Consider the following 14,987-nt stretch of genomic DNA (forward strand, 5'->3'; position numbering starts at 1 on the left):
GGAGGGGGGGGGGGGGGGGGGGGGGGGGGGGCGAGGGAGAGATGAGGAACTGGTGGGTGGGGCTAGAATCGTGGCCTGCGGAAAATTCGGCCAATGGAGAGCGGGTTCTGAAGCGGCCTCTCTTCCTCCCGGAAGAGAGCTGAACAGAATTACTAAAGGAACCGGGGAACAAACTATAATGGAAGTAGGAGTTTCCTGACAGTTCAAACTCCGGCTTCCATCACATAAACACGTCGTATTCCAAGAGGGCGTGCAGATCCAAGCGCAGCTGCAAACAACTAAACTAACTGGAGAGAAGAAGACTCGACATGTTCAGTTTGTGTGTGTTACTTTCTACAAAAACTAGCAGTCTGAGATACTATGCAATAGGTTCATTGCTTATAAACAAACAGAAGACTCTTTAAAATCAAAGCACCTATATACCCTGTATTGAGAATAAGTTTAATCTTTTAAGGATTAGTAGACAAAAGCAATGGACACACACACACACACACACACACACACACGCACAACTTGTATGACACAATTCCTGTCCCTGAGTCTAACCAATGTGGTTATATACTCGAAATGCAGAGGGGAACTTTCTGTATGTCGGCGTGTGTGAGTTTGAATAGTTTTTTCCCCCAGTAAGATTTTACTTGTCTTTGTGTTGCTGAAGTTGGAACTCAGGGTCAGACACATGCTTGCACTCTACCACTGAGGTACATCTACAGCCCCATAAGGTTCTGCAATGCTTCAACTCATTCTGTCTTAGGAGAACTTTGTCACTACTCTGAACCTTTTTTTTTTTTTTTTGCCTATTGTGGGGCCTGAACTCTGGGCCTCAAGCTCTTCAGCTCAAGGCTAGTGCTCTACCACTTGAGCCACAGTATCACTTCTGGCTTTTTCGGCTTATGTGGTGCTGAGGAATTGAACCCAGGCCCTCATGCATGCAAGGCAAGCACTATATCATTGAGCCACCTTCCCAGCCCCTACTTTGAAACTTTTACGTTGGAAGTATTAGCTGAAATCCTTTGAAAAGACTTCAAATTGAGGTTACTGTAAAAAAAAAAAAAAAATCAGTAACATTGCCACCACAAATCTGTGGTTTGGGGCGCCACCTGTAGTTTGTTCAAAGACTTGTCACCGGGAAAAATACCAGGAAGAAGTTTTTATGCATGCCTGGAAAGCTCTTTATTATGTACATATAATTGAAGTTAATAATTAAACTGTAAATGGTAGTACATGCTTATAATTCCAGCGCTTGAGAGTTAAGGCAAGAGAGGATCATGAATTCAAAGGTAATCAAAACTACATAGATTCTGTCTCAATTTTTAAAAATCATTCTAAAATTGCTTTAATGTATACATGAGGAATCGTGTTTTCTTTTATTATCCGCTAATTAACTGTGAGGTACATCATTTATTTTCTAATAATTAAAAATCCTTGTCTTATGTAGGCAAGCCATTCTAAGTCACATTTTAAAAAGTGTTAAATGACATAAGAACCTGTAGAATCTTTTGAATGATACATTTAAAAATATTTGGTTTATGTATGCCTTTTCAAAAATATTGACTTATGACTAGACAATTTAAAGGGGCATTAAAACTTGTATGTCATCATATTTATACAGTTGGAAAAAAAGTTGTCAGCTATTCAACAAATTTTTATTAATGACCTATTAGGTGCCAGACACTGTTTAAATTCCTGGCCACATACCAGGAAACAAAGTAGGCAAGAAAATTCCCTACCCTCCTCTAGTCCCACCAAAAAAGAAGGAGATCTACAGTGAAGGATCTTACATTCTAGTGATGGAGAAGAAATTAACATGATAAAGTGAATTTACATGATTTTATCATAAGGTTCAAAGTACTACAGGGAAAATGAACCCTGGTGAAGGGAATCAAACTGAGAAAAGGGAGAAGCACAGAGAAAACAAGTGAGAAGAGCGTTCCAGGCTGTGAGAACAGCAATACACAGTGTAGGGCAACAGTCAGTGAACCAGTAATCTGTTTTTATAAATAAGGTTTTATTGAAATACAGTCATACACATTTATTTGCCTATTTTCTGTGACTACTTCCATGCTTCAACCACAGAGTATAATCATTAAGAAAGAGACAATATGGACCCAAAAGGATAGAGTGTTATGGATTCATGTGTGAGTTTCTGTTAGTAAGTTGCTCATAGTTTCAATGTGAGGTCCATTCCTTTGAATGATGCTGTATCTTTTTGAAACTGGGTTTTTAGCAGTAGCTGTGATAAAATGGAGGAAATGAAAATCAGTGTGAAACAGGAAATACATCTGTCAGAGTGCAATTTGATTCCAAAGTTTAAGAAAAAACAATGGGCATATATATCCCATTATGAGTAAAGTAGAATTTTTTAAAAATTTAAATGTATTACTTTTAAAATGGCTACGGATTACAGTATTGCATCACTATCCTGTGGCTGCTCTACCAATTTTCCAGAAGCTTGCTAGTCAGGAGCTGGTGGCTCATGCCTGTTACTATCATAGCTACTAGGGAGGCCAAGAGCAAAGGGATCACAGTTTGGAATCAGCCTAGGTGGAAAAGTTCAAGAGATCCTGCCTTGAAAATAGTCAGCAAAATCCAGGGCTGGTCTGGGTGCCAGTGGCTCACACCTGTAATCCTAGCTACTCAGGAGGCTAAGATCTGAGGATCGCAGTTCAAAGCCAGCCCAGGCAGGAAAGACTGTGAGACTCCTATCTCCAATAAATCACCAGAAAATGAGAAGTGGTGCTGTAGCTCAAGTGGTAGAGCGCTTGCCTTGAGCTGAAGAGCTGAGGGACAGCACCCAGGCCCAGAGTTCAAGCCCCACAACTGACAAACAACAACAACAAAAACAAAAACCAGGGCTGGCAGTGTGATGTACCAGGCAAGGAAGCATGAGGCCCAGAATTCAAACCCCAGTAGACTCTGCCCCTCTCCCCCCAAAAGGATATACACATAGGGATCATACTGCCAACTAGGATAATTTTTCTCAAGATCTTTAATTTAGTCAAGTCTGCAAAGATCCCCTTTTCCAAATAAGATATGGTTTATGGCTTCTAGGTATTGGGACCTGGTTTCTTTGGAAGGCCATTATCCAGCCTACTACAAGCATAAGTCCATAGAAAATTGTTAAAACCTAACTTCTTAATGAATGTGAATGTTACTTATTTCTTTTGACCCAGGAGTAAAACCTATTAAGTGAACCTATTAAGTTTGGAAACTATTAGGTTGGAAGGCTATTGGAATAATTCAAGTAGGGAGTGGTGAGGGTTTATACTAGAACAGATATGGAGGAAAGGATTAGAAAGTGGACAGAAAGAGGACAGGTGATATCTTGTGTATTCAATTGGAGGGAAAGGTGAAAGTCCAATAACTTCAAAAGTTTTTGGCCTGAGCAACTGGAAATACAGAATGACTGTTTACTGAAATGAAAAACTGCATATATAGGATGTTTCTGGAGGAAGCAGAGGACAAAGTGGAGTTTCAGCTTTGTTTAGAAAGATAGATAAGAAAAGGAAAAGGAACACATTTAGGAGTAGGGCTCTCTTCCATATTCTCAATTAGCCCAGCAAGCTTATTATTTCCCAGAGTGACTAGAGGCTCCCTTCTGTATCCCACCTATGATCCTTAAGGTTATTGAGTTTTGACTTATCACTCAAAAAACCAGTTGAGCAAGTACATATACAAGATATCATGTTAGTCACAGGGGGCTCAAAAAGCCTTGTCAGTCTCATAGTACTTTTTCCGTGTGTGTGTGTGTGTGTGTGTGTGTGTGTGTGTGTGTGTGTTTGGTACTGGGGATTTCCAGGGCTTTTGAGCATGCTAGGCAAGTGCTCTACCAATTGAGCTAAATCAATAGCCATTTTCTTTATATTTTGTTTTTGAGAAAGGTTCTTACTAGCTTGACCTAGTCTGGTCTGAAACTCATAATCTTCCTGTCTCTGCCTGTTGGGTAGCTGGAATTATGGAAAGGAACTTCACCAGCGTCATGATCCTAACTAGCTTAGGAAAAATGGAACTCTGCTTCAAGGGGCTGAGAACAGTAAAACTGAAGTTTAAAATAATAGTAGGATTTAAGTAATAGTAGAATAAAAAGTAGGATTTCTGAAAAATAGGTGACTCATTCACTGTTGTGAAAATATATCAAATGAAAACTCATGAGGAACATTTACCAAATGATAGAGAACAGTCAAAGCCATAGCAAGAGGATGGGGCAAACCACGGCAAGTAAGCACCATACACTACTGGCATCAGCATTTGCACCAAAGCAATGGCAGATAGGAGGCCTTCAAATTGTCACTACATGTCTGCTGGAAGCATGGTGGGCTAGTTTGAAAAGAGCAGATAGAATTGTGGGTGATTTGCTGGGTCCCAAGGTGAGCTTAGTTAATTATCTATATCTATGAGTTCCACACGTGTAGCTTCAACTAACCTCTAATTTAAAAAATATTCAGAAAAGCAGGGATCCTGTAGCTTGCACTTGTAATTCTAGCTATTCAGGAGGCTAAAATCCGGAGAATCACTGTTCAAAGCCAGTGCAGGCAAAAAAGTCAGAGGCTATGTCTCTAATTAACCAGCAAAAAGCCAAGGTAGAGGTGTAGTTCAGGAGATAGAGGGGAAGCTGAACAAGCAAGTTGAGTTCCTGAGTTGAAGTCCCAGTTTCTCTCTCTCTTCCTCTCTCTCCCTCCCTGCCCCACCTCACACACACACAAATGTGTGTAATCATAACTAAGCACTGGTAGCTCACACCAGTAATCCTAGCTACTCAGGAGGCTAAGATCCAGAGACACTCAGTTCAAAGCCAGCCTGTGTAGAAAAAAAAATCTATGAGATGTGGCTCAAGTGGTACAGTGCCAGCCTTGACCAAAAAAAGCTAAGTGAGATTGCAAGTCCCTGAGTTCAAACCCAGAATTAGCGCGGCGCGCGCGCGCGCGCGCACACACACACACAATGCAATCATAAAAAGAATAAAGGGCTCTCACATTTTATACAACACGAACCCTGAATATAGTTTGATAAGTGAAAGAAATCATATATAAAAGGTCATCGATTGTATGTCCCATTGAAATGAAATATCCAAAAAAAGTCAATAATGAGATCAGAGGCTGTCTAAGGGAAATGATTCGCTAAAAAGAAATGCCACTGAAGCGTAAACTTTGACATCGTAAATTATATCTCAAGAACTAACTTTTTACATGCAATTGACGAATTATCCGATGACGACCACCCTCCACCTTGTCTCACCCCACTCCATGGCTTTCTTGTCCTCCCACAGTATCCACCGCCCGCTCTCCCCTCCAGCAGCACCTCAAGGCACTTACGCGGTTGCGCACAGGCTTGGAGGGCAACTCACTGCGCAAGCGCGAACGCTGATCTTCATGGCCAAGAATGGACACACCGGAGTTTTCACGTGCTGTTTGGTTGATGGCGAAGGTTGGGGAAGGCGGAACCCACCAGGATGAGCGGAGGAGGACCCGGCGGATCATTTAGTATTCAGATGCTTGATTATGCCCACTCGGAAGCTCCGGATGCTGTGCTGTGAAAGCCAGGTTGGCCAGCCAGGAGGCACTTGTATCTGAGGACTTCAGAGACTCAGGCCTCGCACGGAAGAAGCCTTGAACCTTCGCGTGTAGTGTGATCCTGGCCCACAGCTGAAGCTCACTCGTCAGGCGGAATGGTGATACGGGCTTTGTGTGTTTGAAGGTTAAGTGAGGCAGCTCATCGTGCTGCTCGGTGCGTGAGTGTTGAATCAATGTTGATGGATGTTCAGGCCATGTTCTGGGTGGACCTCATGCTGCGTTAGTTCAGTTGGTTAGAACCCACGTTAACCGTTGCCCCCAGGATAACGGTGAACCCTGGCCTCTCCTGTGGTAGATTTCTCATATTATGTTTTCATCTTTACCATTTCTAATCCTAGATAACTCAAACATGGTAGATTTATACTGAATCTTTTAAGTTTGTGTGCGTATGTATCCATGCCAGTACTGGGGCTTGAACTCAGTCCAGGGTGCTCTTCCTTAGATTTTTTTTTTTTTTTTTGCTCAAAGTTGATGCTCTACCACTTGAGCCATAGTACCACTTCCAGGTTTTTACTGGTTAATTGGAGAAAAGAATCTTGTGCACTTGTCTGCCCGGGCTGGTTTCAAACTTCAGACCTAGGATCTCAGCCTCCTATGTAGCTAGGATTACAGGTGTGAGCTATTTTTGGCATCCAGTTTTGAAAGTGTTTTAACTGGTGGGTTGTGAGATATAAGGCTATTCTCTATGAGAGATAAAAAGAGCATCTCAGGCAAACCTAGACTCATCTGCCATTTTTAATATTTTCTGTTTTATTTTCTGAACACCACCTCAGACTTCACATCTTCTGTCATTTTGCCCATTCAAGATCCTTCATGTAAGCCTAGATAGTCTCTCTTCTTTAGCCTTTCTCTCTTGGACAATATTTCTTCCCTTATCTGGTTCTCCAACCTAACTTTCAGTTTCTTTTTTCCAATGTGGCCTCTACTCCCCAGCTCTATCAAACAACAATGAAAATGAAAACCACAAACAGACCCCTCTCCCACATTAGCAAAATCTTTTTCTTTATTATCTATTAATCAACTGTTATATTTCTTTGCTCAACTTTTATTAGGTGTTTTTTTTTTTTGATTGTGAGGTTTGAACTCTGGACTTGGGCACTGTCCCTGAGTTCTTCAGCTCAAGGCTAGTGCTCTACCACTTGAGCCACAGTGCCGCGTCTGGCTTTTTCTGTTTATATGTTGCTGAGGAATTGAACCCAGGGCCTCATGCATGTGAAGCAAGCACTCTACCACTGAGCCACCTTCCCAGCCCAGTTTTATTGTATTAAAAATATAATAGAGCTTTTTCTATCATATCTATGTATCTATATCAATATATCTACATACCTATATATGTCTATATTAGTTTCCATATCTGTCTTCATATATTTGTGGAAAAACATCCAGTAGTCAAAAGCAAAGGAAAAAAACACAATACAATGGTACAGTGGACAGCAAGTTAATAAATGTAAAAGAATCCTTTTACTCTGTATGTTCATATTTCTTTGAGTATCACACATTAAGTTATAAATATTAATGTATCCAGGTATTTTAATTAGTATGCCCATAAACAGAAGCAGCAAAAAATCTATAAAATATTGGTCCTGGAATGTGGCCTAGGTAGAGTGCTTGCCTAGCATGCATGAAGGCCTGGGTTCCATTCCTCAGTACCACATAAACAGAAAATACCAGAGGTGATGCTGTGGCTCAAGTGGTAGAGTGCTGCCTTAAGCAAATGAAACTCAGGGACAGTGACCACACGCTGAGTTTAAGCCCCAGGACTGGCAAAAAAATCTATAAAATATTGTGTAATTTTCATATTCATTCTCAAAACCTAGCTTATAACACTTCAGGAAAACATCACCACAAAAGTCTGAAAAATACCACTAGAATCCTAAATTATTATTACCATCATCATCATCTCTATGGGGTATAAAACCAAGGCCTTTTATATTTTAAGCATGAACTGTTAATACTGAACTATAGTCCCAGACACAAACAATTCTTTTAACTATATAAAACAGATTGAAAACAGATTAACTATAAAAATGGATTTCAAAATTGTTGTAGATAAATGTAGAACTAGAGATTAACTAGAGATTAATCTTTGCTTTTTATTTTTACAGAAGTCTTTCTTTTTGATTTTTGGGTCTAAAAAGAGTGACATTCAGTAAAGATATATTGTTTTAGCCAGAAAATTATTATTTTTTTAATTTTTGGTGGTCCGTGCTCTTGAACTTGGGGTTGAGCACTGTCCCTCAGCTCTTCAGCTCAAGGCTAGCGCTCTACCACTTGAGCCACAGCACCACTTCCGGCTTTTTTTCTTTTTGCTTATGTGGTGCTGAGGAATTGAACCCAGGGCCTCATGCATGCAAGGCAAGCACTCTACCACTGAGCCACCTTCCCAGCCCGGAATCTGGTTTTTTATACACTGAATTATAGTACTCTATAACCAACGTGCTCTAGGATGTACAAACTATAGAATTCACTTTAGAATTCATAGCCCATGTAAACTGCTCTCATGTCTTTTCTATACTTTACTCCTCTCCAATAGGAGAGCTTTTGCGTCAGGATTCCTGACCAGGAATCCTCACGTCAGTCTCCCTTGTTTAACCACTACTTTTCCGCCTTCTAATCTAATCATTCCCTCAGACAGATAGGTTTCCATATTGGGGCCACATTTCCTGCACGAAGCTTCCCATGAAAACATCCTCATTAACAGCAAAGACTGGGGAATGCTACTAAGGACGCAGAGGCATTGCATCTCTGCCAGCGCAGTCTACTAGAGTTAACGGAGACAGAAGATGCTCCCCGGCATTTCTCCCTTTAGGAAGAAGAGCCTGTGGGTCGAGAAGGGAACCCATTTTCCACGGGTTAGAGCAACACGCCAGGGAGGAAATGCAGCACCCACAAACAACAGGAGAGGGTGGCCTGGAGAAAGTCGCAGAAGCGACAAAGGGAAGCAGCAGGGACGAGCGGAGGTGGAGCACGTCCTGCTGAGCGAGGTCTACCGACAAGTGCTTGAGGTGCCCTTCCTGAAGCGCCCCCAGCCCGAACTGCCTATCCCGGACAGAATCCTCGGAGGTTTTCAGGAAGTGCTGGGCCTGGCAGGTGGAGGGGGGCGGGGGGGGGCCAGGCAGGCGGGAGGAACCCGAGCCTTCGGGTGCCCGGCGCGCAGCGGGCCTGGAAGAGGCTCGTAGGGGAGGAGAAGGCTGCAGGCCCCACTCACTGCGGCTCAGCCTCACTCACTCACTGGCTCGGTCTCATCACATTCACAGCCCCTGTCCCACCACCTTCCCGGGACCCCCTTCCCACCTTTCCTGAAGGATGACACTCGCGGCTTCCGGAAACGCCACTTCCGGTGCCACGCCACTCCCACCAGGCTGTCAATTATACTCCTTAGGATTTAGGAATGGGCGGGGCGGGGCGGGGGGGGGGGGCGAGGGAGAGATGAGGAACTGGTGGGTGGGGCTAGAATCGTGGCCTGCGGAAAATTCGGCCAATGGAGAGCGGGTTCTGAAGCGGCCTCTCTTCCTCCCGGAAGAGAGCTGAACAGAATTACTAAAGGAACCGGGGAACAAACTATAATGGAAGTAGGAGTTTCCTGACAGTTCAAACTCCGGCTTCCATCACATAAACACGTCGTATTCCAAGAGGGCGTGCAGATCCAAGCGCAGCTGCAAACAACTAAACTAACTGGAGAGAAGAAGACTCGACATGTTCAGTTTGTGTGTGTTACTTTCTACAAAAACTAGCAGTCTGAGATACTATGCAATAGGTTCATTGCTTATAAACAAACAGAAGACTCTTTAAAATCAAAGCACCTATATACCCTGTATTGAGAATAAGTTTAATCTTTTAAGGATTAGTAGACAAAAGCAATGGACACACACACACACACACACACACACACACGCACAACTTGTATGACACAATTCCTGTCCCTGAGTCTAACCAATGTGGTTATATACTCGAAATGCAGAGGGGAACTTTCTGTATGTCGGCGTGTGTGAGTTTGAATAGTTTTTTCCCCCAGTAAGATTTTACTTGTCTTTGTGTTGCTGAAGTTGGAACTCAGGGTCAGACACATGCTTGCACTCTACCACTGAGGTACATCTACAGCCCCATAAGGTTCTGCAATGCTTCAACTCATTCTGTCTTAGGAGAACTTTGTCACTACTCTGAACCTTTTTTTTTTTTTTTTGCCTATTGTGGGGCCTGAACTCTGGGCCTCAAGCTCTTCAGCTCAAGGCTAGTGCTCTACCACTTGAGCCACAGTATCACTTCTGGCTTTTTCGGCTTATGTGGTGCTGAGGAATTGAACCCAGGCCCTCATGCATGCAAGGCAAGCACTATATCATTGAGCCACCTTCCCAGCCCCTACTTTGAAACTTTTACGTTGGAAGTATTAGCTGAAATCCTTTGAAAAGACTTCAAATTGAGGTTACTGTAAAAAAAAAAAAAAAATCAGTAACATTGCCACCACAAATCTGTGGTTTGGGGCGCCACCTGTAGTTTGTTCAAAGACTTGTCACCGGGAAAAATACCAGGAAGAAGTTTTTATGCATGCCTGGAAAGCTCTTTATTATGTACATATAATTGAAGTTAATAATTAAACTGTAAATGGTAGTACATGCTTATAATTCCAGCGCTTGAGAGTTAAGGCAAGAGAGGATCATGAATTCAAAGGTAATCAAAACTACATAGATTCTGTCTCAATTTTTAAAAATCATTCTAAAATTGCTTTAATGTATACATGAGGAATCGTGTTTTCTTTTATTATCCGCTAATTAACTGTGAGGTACATCATTTATTTTCTAATAATTAAAAATCCTTGTCTTATGTAGGCAAGCCATTCTAAGTCACATTTTAAAAAGTGTTAAATGACATAAGAACCTGTAGAATCTTTTGAATGATACATTTAAAAATATTTGGTTTATGTATGCCTTTTCAAAAATATTGACTTATGACTAGACAATTTAAAGGGGCATTAAAACTTGTATGTCATCATATTTATACAGTTGGAAAAAAAGTTGTCAGCTATTCAACAAATTTTTATTAATGACCTATTAGGTGCCAGACACTGTTTAAATTCCTGGCCACATACCAGGAAACAAAGTAGGCAAGAAAATTCCCTACCCTCCTCTAGTCCCACCAAAAAAGAAGGAGATCTACAGTGAAGGATCTTACATTCTAGTGATGGAGAAGAAATTAACATGATAAAGTGAATTTACATGATTTTATCATAAGGTTCAAAGTACTACAGGGAAAATGAACCCTGGTGAAGGGAATCAAACTGAGAAAAGGGAGAAGCACAGAGAAAACAAGTGAGAAGAGCGTTCCAGGCTGTGAGAACAGCAATACACAGTGTAGGGCAACAGTCAGTGAACCAGTAATCTGTTTTTATAAATAAGGTTTTATTGAAATACAGTCATACACATTTATTTGCCTATTTTCTGTGACTACTTCCATGCTTCAACCACAGAGTATAATCATTAAGAAAGAGACAATATGGACCCAAAAGGATAGAGTGTTATGGATTCATGTGTGAGTTTCTGTTAGTAAGTTGCTCATAGTTTCAATGTGAGGTCCATTCCTTTGAATGATGCTGTATCTTTTTGAAACTGGGTTTTTAGCAGTAGCTGTGATAAAATGGAGGAAATGAAAATCAGTGTGAAACAGGAAATACATCTGTCAGAGTGCAATTTGATTCCAAAGTTTAAGAAAAAACAATGGGCATATATATCCCATTATGAGTAAAGTAGAATTTTTTAAAAATTTAAATGTATTACTTTTAAAATGGCTACGGATTACAGTATTGCATCACTATCCTGTGGCTGCTCTACCAATTTTCCAGAAGCTTGCTAGTCAGGAGCTGGTGGCTCATGCCTGTTACTATCATAGCTACTAGGGAGGCCAAGAGCAAAGGGATCACAGTTTGGAATCAGCCTAGGTGGAAAAGTTCAAGAGATCCTGCCTTGAAAATAGTCAGCAAAATCCAGGGCTGGTCTGGGTGCCAGTGGCTCACACCTGTAATCCTAGCTACTCAGGAGGCTAAGATCTGAGGATCGCAGTTCAAAGCCAGCCCAGGCAGGAAAGACTGTGAGACTCCTATCTCCAATAAATCACCAGAAAATGAGAAGTGGTGCTGTAGCTCAAGTGGTAGAGCGCTTGCCTTGAGCTGAAGAGCTGAGGGACAGCACCCAGGCCCAGAGTTCAAGCCCCACAACTGACAAACAACAACAACAAAAACAAAAACCAGGGCTGGCAGTGTGATGTACCAGGCAAGGAAGCATGAGGCCCAGAATTCAAACCCCAGTAGACTCTGCCCCTCTCCCCCCAAAAGGATATACACATAGGGATCATACTGCCAACTAGGATAATTTTTCTCAAGATCTTTAATTTAGTCAAGTCTGCAAAGATCCCCTTTTCCAAATAAGATATGGTTTATGGCTTCTAGGTATTGGGACCTGGTTTCTTTGGAAGGCCATTATCCAGCCTACTACAAGCATAAGTCCATAGAAAATTGTTAAAACCTAACTTCTTAATGAATGTGAATGTTACTTATTTCTTTTGACCCAGGAGTAAAACCTATTAAGTGAACCTATTAAGTTTGGAAACTATTAGGTTGGAAGGCTATTGGAATAATTCAAGTAGGGAGTGGTGAGGGTTTATACTAGAACAGATATGGAGGAAAGGATTAGAAAGTGGACAGAAAGAGGACAGGTGATATCTTGTGTATTCAATTGGAGGGAAAGGTGAAAGTCCAATAACTTCAAAAGTTTTTGGCCTGAGCAACTGGAAATACAGAATGACTGTTTACTGAAATGAAAAACTGCATATATAGGATGTTTCTGGAGGAAGCAGAGGACAAAGTGGAGTTTCAGCTTTGTTTAGAAAGATAGATAAGAAAAGGAAAAGGAACACATTTAGGAGTAGGGCTCTCTTCCATATTCTCAATTAGCCCAGCAAGCTTATTATTTCCCAGAGTGACTAGAGGCTCCCTTCTGTATCCCACCTATGATCCTTAAGGTTATTGAGTTTTGACTTATCACTCAAAAAACCAGTTGAGCAAGTACATATACAAGATATCATGTTAGTCACAGGGGGCTCAAAAAGCCTTGTCAGTCTCATAGTACTTTTTCCGTGTGTGTGTGTGTGTGTGTGTGTGTGTGTGTGTGTGTGTGTTTGGTACTGGGGATTTCCAGGGCTTTTGAGCATGCTAGGCAAGTGCTCTACCAATTGAGCTAAATCAATAGCCATTTTCTTTATATTTTGTTTTTGAGAAAGGTTCTTACTAGCTTGACCTAGTCTGGTCTGAAACTCATAATCTTCCTGTCTCTGCCTGTTGGGTAGCTGGAATTATGGAAAGGAACTTCACCAGCGTCATGATCCTAACTAGCTTAGGAAAAATGGAACTCTGCTTCAAGGGGCTGAGAACAGTAAAACTGAAGTTTAAAATAATAGTAGGATTTAAGTAATAGTAGAATAAAAAGTAGGATTTCTGAAAAATAGGTGACTCATTCACTGTTGTGAAAATATATCAAATGAAAACTCATGAGGAACATTTACCAAATGATAGAGAACAGTCAAAGCCATAGCAAGAGGATGGGGCAAACCACGGCAAGTAAGCACCATACACTACTGGCATCAGCATTTGCACCAAAGCAATGGCAGATAGGAGGCCTTCAAATTGTCACTACATGTCTGCTGGAAGCATGGTGGGCTAGTTTGAAAAGAGCAGATAGAATTGTGGGTGATTTGCTGGGTCCCAAGGTGAGCTTAGTTAATTATCTATATCTATGAGTTCCACACGTGTAGCTTCAACTAACCTCTAATTTAAAAAATATTCAGAAAAGCAGGGATCCTGTAGCTTGCACTTGTAATTCTAGCTATTCAGGAGGCTAAAATCCGGAGAATCACTGTTCAAAGCCAGTGCAGGCAAAAAAGTCAGAGGCTATGTCTCTAATTAACCAGCAAAAAGCCAAGGTAGAGGTGTAGTTCAGGAGATAGAGGGGAAGCTGAACAAGCAAGTTGAGTTCCTGAGTTGAAGTCCCAGTTTCTCTCTCTCTTCCTCTCTCTCCCTCCCTGCCCCACCTCACACACACACAAATGTGTGTAATCATAACTAAGCACTGGTAGCTCACACCAGTAATCCTAGCTACTCAGGAGGCTAAGATCCAGAGACACTCAGTTCAAAGCCAGCCTGTGTAGAAAAAAAAATCTATGAGATGTGGCTCAAGTGGTACAGTGCCAGCCTTGACCAAAAAAAGCTAAGTGAGATTGCAAGTCCCTGAGTTCAAACCCAGAATTAGCGCGGCGCGCGCGCGCGCGCGCACACACACACACAATGCAATCATAAAAAGAATAAAGGGCTCTCACATTTTATACAACACGAACCCTGAATATAGTTTGATAAGTGAAAGAAATCATATATAAAAGGTCATCGATTGTATGTCCCATTGAAATGAAATATCCAAAAAAAGTCAATAATGAGATCAGAGGCTGTCTAAGGGAAATGATTCGCTAAAAAGAAATGCCACTGAAGCGTAAACTTTGACATCGTAAATTATATCTCAAGAACTAACTTTTTACATGCAATTGACGAATTATCCGATGACGACCACCCTCCACCTTGTCTCACCCCACTCCATGGCTTTCTTGTCCTCCCACAGTATCCACCGCCCGCTCTCCCCTCCAGCAGCACCTCAAGGCACTTACGCGGTTGCGCACAGGCTTGGAGGGCAACTCACTGCGCAAGCGCGAACGCTGATCTTCATGGCCAAGAATGGACACACCGGAGTTTTCACGTGCTGTTTGGTTGATGGCGAAGGTTGGGGAAGGCGGAACCCACCAGGATGAGCGGAGGAGGACCCGGCGGATCATTTAGTATTCAGATGCTTGATTATGCCCACTCGGAAGCTCCGGATGCTGTGCTGTGAAAGCCAGGTTGGCCAGCCAGGAGGCACTTGTATCTGAGGACTTCAGAGACTCAGGCCTCGCACGGAAGAAGCCTTGAACCTTCGCGTGTAGTGTGATCCTGGCCCACAGCTGAAGCTCACTCGTCAGGCGGAATGGTGATACGGGCTTTGTGTGTTTGAAGGTTAAGTGAGGCAGCTCATCGTGCTGCTCGGTGCGTGAGTGTTGAATCAATGTTGATGGATGTTCAGGCCATGTTCTGGGTGGACCTCATGCTGCGTTAGTTCAGTTGGTTAGAACCCACGTTAACCGTTGCCCCCAGGATAACGGTGAACCCTGGCCTCTCCTGTGGTAGATTTCTCATATTATGTTTTCATCTTTACCATTTCTAATCCTAGATAACTCAAACATGGTAGATTTATACTGAATCTTTTAAGTTTGTGTGCGTATGTATCCATGCCAGTACTGGGGCTTGAACTCAGTCCAGGGTGCTCTTCCTTAGATTTTTTTTTTTTTTTT

General features: G+C 42.0%; 1 protein-coding gene across 1 annotated transcript in view; it reads right to left on the bottom strand.

Annotated features, from left to right (window-relative positions):
- Positions 1–8,894, bottom strand: part of Stambp (STAM binding protein) — a 43,506-nt gene extending 34,612 nt beyond the window's left edge. Inside the window, exon 1 of the mRNA XM_013034657.1 lies at positions 8,865–8,894. The gene's annotated coding sequence lies outside the window, so the exon portion shown is untranslated. The remainder of the gene's footprint in view (positions 1–8,864) is intronic.
- Between the last annotated feature and the right edge of the window lie 6,093 nt (positions 8,895–14,987).

Source organism: Dipodomys ordii, unplaced genomic scaffold, assembly GCF_000151885.1.
Source record: "Dipodomys ordii isolate 6190 unplaced genomic scaffold, Dord_2.0 Scaffold192, whole genome shotgun sequence".
Classification (NCBI taxonomy): domain Eukaryota; kingdom Metazoa; phylum Chordata; class Mammalia; order Rodentia; family Heteromyidae; genus Dipodomys; species Dipodomys ordii.